This window comes from Lissotriton helveticus, chromosome 1_1, assembly GCF_964261635.1.
Source record: "Lissotriton helveticus chromosome 1_1, aLisHel1.1, whole genome shotgun sequence".
In the NCBI taxonomy this organism is placed as follows: Eukaryota; Metazoa; Chordata; class Amphibia; order Caudata; family Salamandridae; genus Lissotriton; species Lissotriton helveticus.
The window spans coordinates 2,080,964,051-2,080,976,617 of record NC_136057.1 but is presented as its reverse complement, the minus strand read 5'-3'; the positions used below and the strand labels follow the sequence as shown (position 1 = coordinate 2,080,976,617).

At 48.2% G+C, this 12,567-nt stretch overlaps 1 protein-coding gene across 2 annotated transcripts in view; it reads right to left on the bottom strand.

Annotated features, from left to right (window-relative positions):
• DDAH1 (dimethylarginine dimethylaminohydrolase 1) overlaps positions 1–12,567 on the bottom strand; it is a 643,682-nt gene that overhangs the window by 340,259 nt on the left and 290,856 nt on the right. The window contains exon 1 of one of the 2 annotated variants that reach the window (XM_078645519.1): positions 7,518–7,648. The exons of the other annotated variant lie outside the window; for it this stretch is intronic. The gene's annotated coding sequence lies outside the window, so the exon portion shown is untranslated. Of the gene's footprint in view, positions 1–7,517; positions 7,649–12,567 lie in introns of those variants that run through there. 2 annotated transcript variants of the gene reach the window in all.

Here is a 12,567-nt window from a genome sequence, read left to right as displayed (position 1 = left end):
AGCCACCCACTGACTCCTGCTCCACTGAGCCAGGTAGTCAGCCCCTACACCCTCCTCACTATACTGGGACCTAGCTGGGCTACACTGAGCCTCTTCCACCACGCTGGGCTGGAAGATCCCTGACCCACTACTTTTGGAGTCACTCCCTAATGACTCTACAGAACCCCTGGTACCTTCCCAGCGGTCTGCTTCCTCTGCAAGCTCACATGGTTCAGACAATCCACACCCCAACAGGTGTTTGCGCAACCCTGGTGAACAACAACTGAGCAACTGCTCTCTGAGAAACATATCGAACAATATGTCCCAATCACATTTCGTGGGCTCCCGTACCCAATCACACAGGGCTCCACAACAGTCATCCTCAAAATCTTCCCAAGACTGATGAGACGGTTTCCTGAGGTTCCTAAACCTCAACCTATTCTCCTCCTCTGGGGAAACAGGAACCATACTCGGGGAACTGGGAATTTCTAGACTGGAATCTGAATAGCTGCCACCACTGGACTCAACCCTCCCTGGGGGATCCAGAAAATTAAGACTGCGCTCAGGGGATAACCTACACTCTAGGGCTATCTTCTCCCTGGCCAAGGCCCTCTCAGCCTCTGCAGTCCGCTCATTCACACCCAGCTGCGCCATCTCTCTGGCATACTCTAACCGGAGCTTCTCCATGGCCAGCTGGTGCTCCCTCTCCTCTCTCCTATCCACCCACTCCTCTGGGGACAGGGAAAGGGATGGGGTGCTACATCTGACACTGGACCCAGCAAGGGACTCCCTATCTAGGGGGTACTCGCTCTCTGCTGGCGCCCATCCACTGTCACACTCACTCTCCACATCAGACTCTTCAGGGCTCCTCTCAGACCCACCACCCTCATGGTGTGCGGTCCGGGCCCTCTCCCTCTCACTGTGCTCACGCTCCCAGTCACTCTTCTGCCACAGGATCATGTTATCCCTAAGCTTGGACTGGGTGTCTGACTCACTCACTGGGATGTCTCTCTCCTTACATAACCGTACCAACTCATGCACACTGTACTTAAACAGGCCACAAAGGTTAAAAGGAGATTCCATCTTGACAGGATGCTCACAGACACGTGCAACACAAGGGACCTTGCAATCTGAAGTAGGAGTACACAATTCCAAAACTTCCACACTCTCCTTAAAAAAGAACTCACTCATGCGTCCAGAGAAACACACCATTCATCCACACACACCCTCTCCTCGGATCGGTAAGGCAGTTTCTACCACCCCTGACTTCTCAACCTGACCACAAGTGACACAGGTACCAAACTCTGGAAGCAGGGCGGGGGACAAATGTACAGGACACAATTATAAAATGACACTCTTCAGGAGAAGAACAATGGAATTTTACCAAAAATAATAATCCCCAAAATGTGGTTATCTAAAAATGTAGAGCTTTGAAGTGCGGCCAGCCGCTACTGTGGTACAACGCAAACACAAATCCTTATCCCACCGCTTGCCGCCAATGTTGGAAATGGGATCCCTGGCTGGCCAGGGCTTTCGCCAAAGTCAGTCAGAGACCACCACACCCAAGTCAGGGCAAGGGAGTTACACGCCAAGATAACCCCTACTCACCCTCTAGGTAACGTGGCGCGAGCAGCAAGGCTAAACTTGGAGGCGATGTAAGTTAAGTATTTGCGCATGCACCCCAGCAACAACAACCAAAGGCTCACCACAAAGGAAACTCCACACAAGGTTATGTAAAAATAGCCTTTGTATTATAATAAATATACATCAGATAAAACACACATCTTGTTACACTGTGCCAACAGACACGGGCGGAATTTACAAGGGATATTGCACAGGACAGGGCCACTTGGGCCACTGTCAGGGGTATCAGCACTTCTAGAAATAATACTTTCAGAAATAGCACTTTAGAAAGTAAAATCAGTGTAGCTCACAATATAAAAGTAGAGCATTCAACCAGTAATCACTGGTAACAGGACCTCACTAGCACCACCTGTACTAGGGAGAAAAACAACCACCTACATGTCACACTACCTGTAGGGATGTAAAAACAACACACATGATGCATTAACATTCAGAGGTGTAAAGGCACATGACGCATAAACAATACATTCAGAGGTGCAGCAATAACATTGCGCAAAACTTAGATCAGTCACCACCTGTGACAGTCCCTGTGTCCCAATGTCAGGGCCTAAACGTCACAGTTGCCCACAAAGTGCTGGGCAACTGGTGCAGGGAAAGCTAGGGCAGCGTTGGAGCCTCTCTGGGCGCAAGAACCACTGCTGTGGCACTGTGGGGCCTCACTGGGCTTCTGGACAAGAAATGGCGCCCTGAGCCTCGCTCAGGCACTTCTTTCCAGAACCACTGCCCCAGAGCCTCTCTGGGCTCCTCAACAAATAGCGCCTGGAGCCTCTCAGGCTCGTAAATCAAATGCAGGCTGGAGCCTCTCCCAAGCTCGTCACGCAAAAGGGCTGGAGCCTCTCTGGGCTCCTACACGAGGGGATGGCACCCTCAGAGCCTCTCTGGGCTCAACGAACAAAATGGCCCCCAGGAGCCTCTCCGGGCTCCTCAACAATGATGCGGGCGTTAGGGCCCCTCACGGGGGACCCTCGAACACGTGGGGGCGCTTGGAGTCCCCCCTCTGGGGACTCAGGACGAGAAATGCCACCTAAGAGCCTCTCTGGCTCTATACACAAGGGCGCGAGGTCGCGCTGCTGAGGGGGGCAGGAGGGGGGCGGACACCGACAACGTGTCCCGGCGCCCCTCCCCTCGCTTCTCGCAACACTCACCGGCTCTGGGCTGCAGGACGGCTCCTCTCGCCGCGGGGCTCCTTTCCCCTCGTCCCGGGGCTCCCCTCTCCACTCGGGGAGCCTCGGGGACCCGGCCGGCAGCTTCTCCCTCCCCGGCTCTGGGCTGCAGGACGCGGGACTTCCGGTCGGCCTTTCCTGGGCCGCGCTGGGATTGGCCGGGCCGCTTACCACTTCCGGGTCGCCGCGGGCAGCGCGGCGGCTCGTTTCTTAGGCAGGCAGGCGGCTTCCCAGGATCCGAGGAGTGGGCTCCCTCGTGAATCCAATAAAAACGGGCAAACAAAGCGGCAATGAGCGGGGTGGCACCCGCGCCGTCAAACCGCCACACAGGGCGATCAGATGCCGGGTGGGCACCGGCTGTGTTCTCAAGGCGTTAGAACGAAGGGTAGGCGCTCTCCAGCGCCACAGGATGAAAACACAGCGCTCACAGCGCTAGGGCCGAAATAAAGCGCTTCCAAGCGCTATGCAGGGATTCCAGCGCTCCCCAGCGCTGAAGGACAGAGAGCAGCGCTCTCAGGCTGCAGGCAAGGAGTCCTCAGTGCTCCCCAGCACTGTAGGACAGGACAAGGCTCCAGCAGGGGCTAGAGGCAGGCAGGGGGGGCAAGGCTGGGCCAGAGCCAGCACACTGGGTCTCCAGGCAGGGAGACACCCCAAGTGGCGGTCCTCCTGGCCCCAGCAGCAGCAACAGCCTCCTCTGGCAGGATCCAAAAGCAGAACCTTTTCTAAGGGGACACAGCCCCTTCTTATAGCAACAAATCCTTTGTTTCAAGGTGCAGGGTGGGGGGAAAACCAGTTTCAGCTGGCTCTGGAGCACTCTTGATGGCCCAACCACCCATTTCTTTCACTGGGGAGGCTAGGGTCGTTAGACACACCACAGGGGGGCGGAGCCAGCATTGTGTGGGGAAAACCCAGCCCATCCAGGACACAGGTACACTCCTCCCACACATCACTCATGCTAATCTCCCACTCACCACCGGGCGAACCCATCTAGACTTCCTGGAGCCTGGCATGCCAGCCAGCTCCAGCCAATCACGCTCCAGCACCCTCACAGCACATGCACACATATCTCAATGTCCAGAAGTAGCACTTCCCAACTAGACACACACATGCCGCAGACACCATCTTGCAGCATTCACTCTCACGAGTTCAGACATACTAAACTCGAGCCTGCACTCCCCACGTATCAGGAACTACTAGGGACACACACATTCCCCATGCATTCCTATGGGAGGGCAGGCCAGCCATGCTACACGCACGCACTTTCACTCTGGGACCCAGGGAAAAGTGCGCAGAGACCCAAAAATCACTGACACAGGGTCACACATAAGGCAAAAAGTTCAGGGGTGAACCAGCCCTGCGGGCCAAGTCCAACAAGTCCCCAAAACACAAGGACAAAAGAAACTTAAATGCTTGATAGGGTGGTATAAAAATGGACGCATCAACATGAATGCTCTCATTACAAGTGAAGCTATTCCTCTGTGAGCATTAACTAAAGGGGTATATAACCTCAAGCCATTCCAAGTACCCTGATGTCTCAAGAACTGGAAATTTTGGGCTGTGAACACCATGTCACATTTTGCCAAGTACGCACCCAGTAAATCTGCTGCAATGACGGAAGTACGGGCTACACCAGGGTATAACAATGTAATGATTGTTATTTATATGAGTCCAGACCATCATATTTGTAAACAAAGATCCTGCAATCAACACAGTTTTTTACAGAATAGAGATCATACATGTGACTCAATTCTATATGATTGCATTCAAATATTGATCAACATCACACAGGACTACACTTCTCATGATGCTTCACTGAGGAGGAGAAATTATGTCAGATGCCATCATTTCCCCAATCCGGTATGCATGTTTTTGCAATGCAAACTAGCTGCTCTATTCTCAATCTGGTAAAATTTCAATGAGTAACAGCGGACAGCAAAGGTAAGGGGATGTGCCCCTTTTTTTGCTGCCCGTTTTGCTTTTGTTTCTTCTCTTTTATGAAGTTTCTTGAGGAATGGCTGGTACTTCATGCACTTAAACCTCTCGTGGTACCTCATTGTTAACAGACACACTGAGGTGCCTCACATATCTTTAGAATCCATCCAGCAACAAGGCATGGTTTGGTGGCTGGTGACATTTGACCGTGGTGGGGCGTAAATACTGCACTGCGGCGAGCGAGCGTAGCGAGCGAGCCCCAACCACCTATGGAGGGTTCTCCCCCTGAGAAAAGTTTGAAAAAAGAGTGGGCAAATGGTGCATTTTCAAGCTAATTTGAGAAAGAGGTGGCTTGGCGAACACATCTCTGGGAGTAGCCAGACATTGCTGCAAAATTCGTCTCCACACTTCATGGATGCCAAAGACTCTCATTCGTTAATGGCACTCTTTGATATGCTGCCACATCCTCCGCAGCACCACTTTCTGTCATTACTTGATTACTGCCAATTTTCATGAGAATGTAGGCGTTGAAGTGAAGTGTTAGTGATCACAATTTTCTTTTCACATTTGGCTGCTTTTTAATGCATGCTTTACATTCTAATACAGTTCAAGAAATCTTGTTTTCTGACTTTATGGACTTTATGGCAAGTGACGGCCTCTCAGTGCTGCTTACTACTCCACAGGATACTTTAAAATAAAGCGACTACCTCTGGCACTTGCTCTTGAATTAGCTTATTTTTATCCCTTGCAATTAGCTCATTCCCCACTTCCCTTGGGTGCTACTCTTGGCGCCGGGCATTGAGGTTCAGGCAGAGCTGTCACAGTGAAAATGCTCACAGCAGCAGGGTGCTTGGAGCGGTTCAATGGACTCTGGCCTCTCGAGAACATGGATGGCATACTAGAAGAACCTGGTGCAGTCGCAGTGCCATAAAATACCAAGGCAACAATAAACAACGAGGCAAAGTTGGGATCTTGAACCAGCAGCTATGCGGATGTTCCTGCTACTGAACTTCTTTGCTCTGTCCTGCACTGTCCTGTGTCTGTCCTGAACCTCGTTGTTCTGTCCTGCACTGTCCTCTGTCCTGAACCTCTTTGTTCTGTCCTAAACTCACTCAGCCACTTGGGCTTGTGGTTCCTTCGACGTACTGTGTAGTGATTGACTCCTTTCTGCTTTCACTGATCTGTGGGGCTTGGTCATGGGGTTGACACATCCTCTCATGGCTGTTACAGTCAATGTAGTTTTAGGGTTAGCAACCACTATATTGTCTCATTTCCCATTTCATCTCTTTTTCCCTGTGCATGGGGGGTGGGGTGAGGCGGGGATCCATCCAGAATTACAGTCTCTTCCATTTGCTTCCTTAAGGAGGGGTACGTGATGGCTTCCTTATTCTGCGCCTCTGGTGAGGCTGGGGACCACCCGAGACTGGCGAACCTCTGCACACCTACGCTATTACCTAAAATGTGGTCCCACGATTTTTGTACTCAGTAAATCACAAGACCCTTAGATGATAGCGGGTGAAAAACCACTTTCCATCTCTCTAAATTCCATAAATAAATCATTTGTTTTCCCATGGGTCCAACTCAGTGAAGTAAGGTGTAATAACAAAAAGAAGATACAAAATGAAGCAAACTAAGAATATCAAAAGAGCTAAGACTTTCGGTGAAATAACACAGTTTATGTTGGAAAAGAATTCCTATAAACAGTCTCCGAAGTTAGCCAAGAGTCCAGATTGAACCTCATGTAGCCTTCGGCAGAGGCAGAGTGCACTGCCAGGAGTCCTCTTTTACACAAGGCGCTGTGCGGCGGACTGTGCACCCTCTGCCTCATGTACGCCATGTCGCAGAAGTTGATCTTTAAATACGCGTGATGTGTGTGGCTGTGCATGCGTATATAAACTGACAGGTCACTACGCTCATGGTTGATTTATACACGCACGCCTGCTTTTAAGTATACTGTATTCACTTATTTGAGTATATACACTGTTACGGCTCATTAAACACATATGTAGACAGGTGCAGACATACATATATATATATATATATGTATATATATATATTCAATAGTCTACACACTTGCAGTAAAATTCAAATATACGATGTAATGTGCATGTATGCATACATAGTTGCATTAAATGTGCATTGTATGCTTTATGTGCACATATCTGCGTCTAATTAAATATGTAAATACATACATAAACACACATCCATACAATAGATGTGTATTAGCTACGCATTTGGGCCTTTACATACAAACTTGTGCATACTCGAGCAGTTGATTTTCTGCACGGCTGTGCATTGAGAACGCACTAATAGTTATATTTGAGGCAAGTAAATAACATTCCTGTAAACATTATAAAAACATCTAGAAGTTTGTTCAACTGAACACACTCTATGGCGCTGAATCCATCACACTGAGATTCTGTCACGAAGAAAGACCCTCCGACGATTCCAATACAAGAAGTGTAAACACATTACTTCTGCAGTAGTAATTTTTTAAAACATAATGGCAGGATTAAAATAATGGATCTGGTGGCAGAGTAGATAACAACAAAATGTTTCTGACGTGTTCCTTTCAGTCACTGAGAGGTGAAAAGAAAGAGATTAACTCATACTCCTCGCAAACGTTGCACACTTGAAGCAAGTGGTTTCTGGCTTTAAATGCCAATGCCAACAGCGCCGATGGCTAGGGTTTCATGCGGTCACCACAAATTTGAAGAGAGTCGTGGCCGGCATGACTCGGGTGGTACGCGCGGGGAGGGGGGGTATTCAAATAAATTAAATTAAAACAAATAAACTTACCAGGATGAGGCATCTCCTCTGCCGGTCCTGCGTCGCATCACATCGCTGAGTCCTCTCATGGCAAGCGGCAAATCATGTGACTGGATGCGACTGGGGGGCAGCTACTCAACTGTTTCCTGCCTTTTGACAGGGCATGGGGCGACCATATGTCACCGCCCGAGCAGGATCCTAACTTCAGACTCCTGTACTACACTAGGCATGCACAGTCGGTGCTGAAATTAAAAGCGTCCCTCGCAGATGCGCAGTCGGAGTCCAGTTCTGGACTCCTGATACTCTCACCTGCATGCGTGCACGTTTATTGTTGAATTACTGACTGTGCTCATGCGCACTTGAGGCTGTGAAGCAGCTGCCAGCACAGGCCGGAAATGTAAACAGACGAATTGCGTCTGCCGTCTGTTTACATTTCCTGCTGCCCGTGGGCAGTTTTTCTTGTTGAATCTGGTTAGTGGGGCGCTGCCCCAATGCCCCTATGGACCAGCCACCCCTGATGCACAAGTGATTTTGTTATGACCAAGAAGGCTTATAAATTATTGTTGGCATACCAAATTAAATATGATTTTTTTTCCTCAATTGACACTCTATTGGCTAATGCGATGCATAATAGGCAACTGCGAGATACTGTGATATGTGTCAATGTATATTTTGTTGTTTGTAGTCGCAGCCCTGTTATACCTTGCCAATAAACCTTGAGGTGAGGCTTTTGCCCAGTTGTTTGCAGGTGAGTGCTAAAATATAACAGTGTGAGGGGAAATCCTATGAAGATGTATGCCAGCTGAGGGTGAGTGAGGATTTACGTCAAAAGAAAAACAAATTATCCTGCAGGAAATGTGCCCCCTTTATATATATATATTTAGATCTCCGATAGCTTGGTGGTTGTTTGTAGTAGACTGTCCTTCTCTAACCCTTTCCTTATTTTGGCTCCCGGTTTATAGTAGACTCTCCCCATTTTCCCACAACTCACAAATTTATGACTAAGTAGTAAACTTATATGTGTGGAGATCACCTATATGAATGATAGGTATGATGAAGGTCTACACCTTTAATTTTCCTAACTGCATTTTGTAGTAAGTATTCCTGCTATGGTAGAACTACTTTAAATTCAGTTTGTGAATTGGACGCCAAGTTTAGAGATTACTGGTAACTAATAGGGTAGTAAGAAGTTTTATTTTCCAATTCTGACAGAGGTTAGAAAGTTCTGAGGTGTCACCCTCCACAAAGTTTGCACTGTTTCCCTGTTAAACTACACCTTCTACCATGCAAAGTGTTTCAGTGTATTCCAACATCTGTTTCTCCCTACTTGCTGCCAAAATGAACAAGCATTGGCAAATTCAATAGATCGCGCCTATATGAGAACTATTGGCTTTGTCAATTTCTTTTAGCCATGTTGTACAGAAGAGTGGAGTACAGTGAAGTGGAGTGGCATAGAGAGGTGTAGAGTGGAGTGGCATAGAGTGGAGTGGTGGACAGTTGATAGGCATAAAGTAGAGTGACACAGAGTAGAGTGGAGTTGTTTGCATGCAAGGATTGGTGAAAAATAACACTGCGGAGGAATATTAGCCTTTAAATAACCTAAGTGTAGTGGTTTGTGAGATTACTACTCACTGCAGAAAATTAATATATAAAGTCATCCCAGATAGTTACCCGTGGAGGTGGTGATATATCCTTATAACTAGCCAGAAGTATTTATATCAAACAATTATTTTAGTGATTTAAGTGATGTTTCTATATAGAGGCAAGACCTATCAATCAGGCTGCATCACTGTCCTCCAAAGTAAAATGTTTTTGGTTCAACATATCTTTCTAGACACCGGTGGTCAAGGAGTGTCCAATGTTGTCCACAAGTGCCAGATTCAGGCTAGATTTTCATGATGTTCATTAAAAATATATTTAAAGACATTTACATAAAATAAACTGAAAACTGAAAATCTATAATGTATGTTGCCTTCCTTGCTGAAACCCATTCTGAGAGAGACTGGAAAGGTTGATGACAGTTTGGTTTCACACCATCTTTTGGGGCCCTCTTGAATAATGGCATAAATTATGAATTGGAAGCCGCATGAGAAATCGACAATAAACAGTCGGTCATGCAGAATGGGATATGCAGTGCACCAATATGTTAGATCATACATGAAACTGTTCTCTTAAAAGATGTGCAGAAAAGCAATGTTATCTTTTGTCTTTGCAATTTACAGACAAACAATGCAATTTCTATGTTGAACTTTTAAATTACTCTTCAGCTTCACCTTTGTCTGCCCAATGCATTCCTAAGTTATGCACCCCATGGACACTGATGGGATTCTAAATGTGACATCAGAATTATTTATGGCATCGCCAATCAATAAAGTGTTATTCAAATAAATATGCACGTCATGCAGAAACATATACCACCTTTTTCTCATCTACAACATGTTTTCAGTGTTTGTAACCAGATTACACCCAAAGGCATTGTTAGTGTTTATATCTTAACGTAATGGGATCAAATGAAACTGATAACGTTTCGTCATTTTGAACAGTACTCAGCACAGTTTCCTTAAATAGGTTCTGACCAAACTGTTGCAGAGGATTTAAGTTCTAGGATGCTTGGAGTTGCTTTTGAGAAATGGGACCTCGCTAAATTCACCATACTGCTATTGGACCAGTTAAGAGTTTCTTTGCGTCAGCACAGAAAAATAAACAGTCCTTACATAACTAGTGGTTCTTGTTTTCTCAGCTTTGGACGAGACAATGGTGTGGCTCACCTTGCACACACAGGTTTAAGTGGACAAAGGGCTGCGCATCATTACAGAAGAAAACAATAAATATACTAATAGTCTGAATATGGATTGAATCAATTATTTCCCTGATGATTTGGACTTTGTTGCCAAGGACAGAATCTTATTCAGAGCATGAATAATATGCGACATTAAAAGACAAGCATTGGAAATGCAATAGGTCTCGGATTTATTTGAGTTAGAGCTAATGGCATTGTAAATGGCAATGTCTTTTAGCCATGTGTTATGGAGTGTATGCATGTGGTGTGTAGTGGAATTATGTGGTTTGGATTGGAATTGTTCACCCTACACACTCACACACTGTTTACCCTGCACACTCACACACTGTTCACCCTGCACACTCACACACTGTTCACCCTGCACACACACACTGTTCACCCTGCAAACACACACTGTTCACCCTGCAAATACACACTGTTCACCCTGCAAACACACACTGTTCACCCTGCACACACACACTGTTCATCCTACACACACACACTGCTCACCCTACACACTCTCACACTGCTCACCCTGCACACTCACACACTGTCACCCTTCACACTCACACACTGCTCACCCTACACACTCACACACTGCTCACCCTACACACTCACACACTGCTCACACTCATACACTGCTCACCCTACACGCTCACACACTGCTCACCCTGCACGCTCACACAATGTTCACCCTGCACGCTCACACACTGTTAACCCTGTATACTCACACACAGCTCACCCTGCACGCTCATACACTGCTCACACTACACACTCACACACACTCTGCCCTCAACAGCACTCTGCCCTCAACTGCACTCTGCCCTCAACAGCACACAGCACTCTGCCCTCAACAGCACACAGCACTCTGCACTCAACAGCACACAGCACTCTGCACTCAAAAGCACACAGCACACTGCCCTCAACAGCACACGGCACTCTGCCCTCAACAGCACACAGCACTCTGCCCTCAACAGCACTCTGCACTCTGCCCTCAACAGCACTCTGCACTCACACAATGTTCACCCTGCACGCTTACACACTGTTAACCCTGCATACTCACACACTGCTCACCCTGCACGCTCATACACTGCTCACACGACACACTCACACACTGCTCACCCTACGTAATGCGAAAAGACCTAGCTCTGCCCTTTGGCCTGTGCTTTAATCGTACAGTAGGTTGTGAGTAGTTGCGCTTGATTGGTTGAGGCGTCCCCTCCTTGCTGCTCCCCTCACAAAGGGCCGGCTGCCTCAATGAAGCTCCCAAGACACGTGCTCAGCTGTTCTTTGTTTGAGCTCCTGTGTGTCAGTGCACCGTGTAAGCGCACAAGCATACCCTGCTCTCTCTGGAACAGTCACTCTGCACTCTGCCCTCAACACTCTGCCCTCAACAGCACTCTGCCCTCAACAGCACTCTGCCCTCAACAGCACACAGCACTCTGCCCTCAACAGCACACAGCACTCTGCACTCAACAGCACACAGCACTCTGCCCTCAACAGCACACAGCACTCTGCACTCAACAGCACACAGCACTCTGCACTCAACAGCACACAGCACTCTGCCCTCAATAGCACACATCACTCTGCCCTCAACAGCACTCTGCACTCTGCCCTCAACAGCATGCACTCAACAGCACACAACACTCTCCCCTCAACAGCACACAGCACTCTGCACTCAACAGCACACAGCACTCTGCACTCAACAGCACGCAGCACTCTGCCCTCAACAGCACTCTGCCCTCAACAGCACTCTGCACTCTGCCCTCAACAGCACTCTGCACTCACACAATGTTCACCCTGCACGCTCACACACTGTTAACCCTGCATACTCACACACTGCTCACCCTGCACGCTCATACACTGCTCACACTACACACTCACACACTGCTCACCCTACGTAATGCGAAAAGACCTAGCTCTGCCCTTTGGCCTGTGCTTTAATCGTACAGTAGGTTGTGAGTAGTTGCGCTTGATTGGTTGAGGCGTCCCCTCCTTGCTGCTTCCCTCACAGAGGGCCGGCTGCCTCAATGAAGCTCCCAAGACACGTGTTCAGCTGTTCTTTGTTTTAGCTCCTGTGTGTCAGTGCACCGTGTAAGCGCACACGCATACCCTGCTCTCTCTGGAACAGTCACTCTGCACTCTGCCCTCAACACTCTGCCCTCAACAGCACTCTGCCCTCAACAGCACTCTGCCCTTAACAGCACACAGCACTCTGCCCTCAACAGCACACAGCACTCTGCACTCAACAGCACACAGCAGTCTGCCCTCAACAGCACACAGCACTCTGCACTCAACAGC